The sequence below is a fragment of the Adiantum capillus-veneris genome, chromosome 21 (genome assembly GCF_014529385.1).
Source record: "Adiantum capillus-veneris isolate H3 chromosome 21, ASM1452938v2, whole genome shotgun sequence".
Taxonomy (NCBI): Eukaryota; Viridiplantae; Streptophyta; class Polypodiopsida; order Polypodiales; family Pteridaceae; genus Adiantum; species Adiantum capillus-veneris.
This window is the reverse complement of record NC_140951.1, coordinates 29,322,848-29,326,917: the sequence shown is the minus strand read 5'-3', so window position 1 is coordinate 29,326,917 and position 4,070 is coordinate 29,322,848. Positions and strand designations below refer to the sequence as shown.

Here is a 4,070-nt window from a genome sequence, read left to right as displayed (position 1 = left end):
TCGAATCCAGGTCCGAAAGTTTGACAACGTAACGTAATACAAAGGGTAAGGTTGGAACGGTGGGATCCAAGAGGAATATTCTTTAGAATGAATATAATTCAGAATGAACCAGTATAACAGTTTGCCCAGCATCCGGCTACTGCTGTTTCAATTGGCAAAGCACACATTTAAAATAAGCTGAGAACAAACAGTTCCTCTACACGTGGTCATTACCACGATGGTCGCTCGGCACTTGGTGCCCCTCCTCGACTATCCCCCGTCTCATGTGAAGCGTCGTGCCCCATGGAGGGCGCATCGCATCAACTAAGATTCTTTTTTATGATCGTGGAAAGTAGAAGTTGAGAGTGAAGAAGATAGATCAAGCATAGGCCTAGATAATTATTATCGCTTGGAGCTCGCCTGAAAGGAGATATACACATACACATACATCAAAGAAACCCTCCATTAAAAGATGTCGATGACCTTCACAGCAGATAGGACGCCCCACAGACTAGCAAAACGAAACGCTTCCGATCTGCCGGATTCGAACCAGCGACCTAAGGATTACAGATTTCCAACTACAGTCCTCCGCTCTACCAACTGAGCTAAGATCGGATGTGCAAACCGAGCAAGACATTATTTTTATTTAGAATTTATCTCCCTCTCACATACACACACACACCCCCCCCCCCCCCCCCCCTTGACAATCACTCTCTCTCAAGGCTCGTTTGGATGAGGTAGCAGCTCTCTCTCTCTCTCTCTCTCTGCAATCTTCGTCTTCGCACACTAAATCTCCTTGTCTCATGCTTGGTTCGGTGTCAGCTCAGGCTTCACGTTACTCTTATCATGTACCTTCACGCCCAAGGCTCGAGCTCGTGTGCATGCGTGTGTGTATGTGTGTGCGAGAGAGAGAGAGAGAGAGAAAGCTTAATCATTAATAGATGTTTTCATAATGAGTTTCATATGTCTTCAGCTGCACACTGCTGGTAAAAAAAAATTGGCCATATTTTTTAAGGGCAAACTTGTGAGACAACTTGAATTTATGCCAAAATCAATAACAAGTGGGACTTTTCATTTTCAATTGGAAAATTACACTACAACCCACAACATCTTTAGCACACGTGCACCCTTGTCACTATCTCACACGGAGGCATCCAGGAGGGATCTAGGGTCCAAATTTGGGGGCGTGGAGCAGTTTTGATCTCAGTCGTCCAACGATGAACTATTTCACCCCTAGTTCACCTGCCTCGCGGGATGTGGGTCGAACCCAAGACCTCTCGGTTGCCACAAAGATGCCTTGCCACCATGCTACGCTTGTTGTTGTCCACATTGGCATGGCACATGATCACACCCTAATTCATCCGCCCCTATTTCACCCCTAGTTCACTGGGTGATCCGACAACTAAGATTAAAAGCACCTCGTCCATCCCAAATTTGGACCCTAGTTCCCCTCTGAAACCATATGTCGGTGCCATATAGGGACGAGGCACACTCACACACATATGTATATATCTCTCTCTTCTATCTCTCTACATACACACAAGCAATCATCTCATCCTCATAGATGGATTTCCACTAAGTCCTTTTACTTGAGTTATAGTACACCTCATTGTGGGATTAATAGCATGGTCATGCGAGGCTTAGTATCAGTACTGGTAGCTGACGCTCACCAAGTGTAACTGTGCCAAAATAGGCATATAGCAAGCCGGCACGGTTACATGCATGTGACCACAATGCACGCTCAGTTATCCGTCCAAATAAATGATAATTGAGCCTCGTGTGACCATTGCCTAAGTGGAACAATCATTGAGAGTTGGACAATGTTGTTTATTCATTCAACTCCTTTGGTACCCCTGGAGAACTTGACGATGTTCGAATTGCCCCATGCTTTTGGCCTCCAGAAGGCCATAGTGGGGTGGGTGAATTTTTGGTGCAAATTGTGGAGTGTGGATGCAAGTCAATCGGATGGAGGACTGTGTACAATCTGCTTGTTTTTTAAGATTTTTTCTAGGTTTTTGTGAAAGGTGTTGGCATTTGTGTACCTCTTTCTTTAAAGAGGACCATTGAAAATTGGGTCACACACAATCTTTTTCATCCTCTTCCACCTTTCTTTTTATTATTCTAGTTTGTAAAAAATTCCTTTCATTTAAGAGCATGGGCTCCATTTCATAACAAATTTTAATATGCCAGTCGATTGATTTGGTTTTTATATTTTAATTTGATAAAAACCCTTTAATTTAATAGCCTCACATATATCCATTTTCATTAAATTATTTTAATATACCAATGTGACATTTCACATTGTTAGTTTCAATGGGTCCCTTCGCTTGAGAACCTAATGACTTTCTTTGTAACTTTTTTTATTTAAAATATATTTTTTTATTGTATTTTTTTTTAATTTGAAGACAATTTACAACTAAAAATTTATAAATTGTCTTTAAACAGAAGAATTTCATCATAGCTGTGAATGAAAGAATTGTAAATTGTAAAAAAATTGTACCTTTACAACAAATTAGAAATTGTTCTTAAATGAAAGAATTTCTTCACAATTGAGATTTTTTTTAACTTTTGGTTTTAATATGCAAATGTAACCTTGTTACTTTAGTGTAGCATGTATCTTTATTAGGGTTTAAACATTCTCATTGTTGATTAAAAAAGTTTCGAAGGAGAAACTCATATATACATGTCACATGTAACACTTGATTAAGAGAATTTTGCAAGAAGAAAAATGTCATAAATTAGAGTATCCTCATGAAATATTATTATTGTTAACTTAAATTTTCACACAAAATTACTTAGCCCCGTCATTCCTTTGGAAATGTTTCTATAATCAAATGATCAATGTCATTTGATCATAATTTGATAGCATTTAAATGTGAATATTAACTCTAAAATCCAAACCTAAATTGAAACACATTGGTTTCTTTACATAGTTCACTACAACATTTATCTCAAAAAAAAAAAAATAAACTTTTAAGTTCGACCAAATTTAATCAGCAAGTAACTTCTCAATGTTTACCAACGAAACAACTTGAATTACACCTACTAGTCACCTTTTTCCATATATCTATTACTCCCTTTGTAATATACTCTCACTACAACATTTATCTCAAAAAAAAAAAAATAAACTTTTAAGTTCGACCAAATTTAATCAGCAAGTAACTTCTCAATGTTTACCAACGAAACAACTTGAATTACACCTACTAGTCACCTTTTTCCATATATCTATTACTCCCTTTGTAATATACTCTCTCTACAACCTTTCAAAATATTTGTTGTGAAAAACTAAATCCTACAAACACAACACTCATCTACTTTTGCATTACTTTTTCTTAGTAGGCCACCGTGATTATTCACCTTGTTTACTAATTCCCTGCGTCGTTCCCTCCTTTTCAAAGGAAAAAGGAGCTAGCATCCCCCCCCCAACCCCCCCCCCCCCCCTCTCCTCCTCGGGTCGATGTCTTATGCTCCTCGCATTTTGTGTCCTCTTACGTCTCGCATCCTGCTCGCTCACGACTGCGCAATGTGGAGAGAGAGAGAGAGAGAGAGTAATCAACCCTCCCTCCTACTAGCTCCGTGCAGCTCTGCAGCCCTTGCACTGCTTTGCCTGCATCCCCCCCCCCCCCCCCCCCCAAAGCTTGTTCAGCTCGGCTACCTACACAGATATGCCCCATGGAAAAATGTCCCAGGCTTCAAGGTGCTACTTGGATTCTTGCATGCCTCTCTGTCCACCTTGGTAGCAGCTTCTCTCTCATCACCCTTCGTAGCCCGCACATGTGCCCACGTCCCTCCCCTTGCTATAGGTGGTGGATGCTTCACTTATGCAACCAATAACGTTGTTTCTTTGATATGTATGGTACTGATTTGGTATTGCCCCTGTCATCAAGCACAACCACACACACACACACACACACACACACACACACACACACACACACAGTCCATAGCTCAGGATGCCCCCGCACCCTCACAACCTCAACTCACCGCCCATATGCTTGTGAGCTCAGATATGGCCTTCCTCAACTTCAGACTGCGATGTGTCACAAAAATTTAAAAAAGTTTACTAACCGCCCTCAGATGTGCCTTTCCTC

General features: G+C 40.7%; 1 non-coding gene across 1 annotated transcript; it reads right to left on the bottom strand.

Annotated features, from left to right (window-relative positions):
* Positions 1-508: 508 nt before the first annotated feature.
* On the bottom strand, positions 509-594 carry TRNAY-GUA (transfer RNA tyrosine (anticodon GUA)). Its single transcript is given in 2 exon segments — positions 509-544; positions 558-594. It is a non-coding gene; the product is annotated as a tRNA-Tyr (tRNA).
* Between the last annotated feature and the right edge of the window lie 3,476 nt (positions 595-4,070).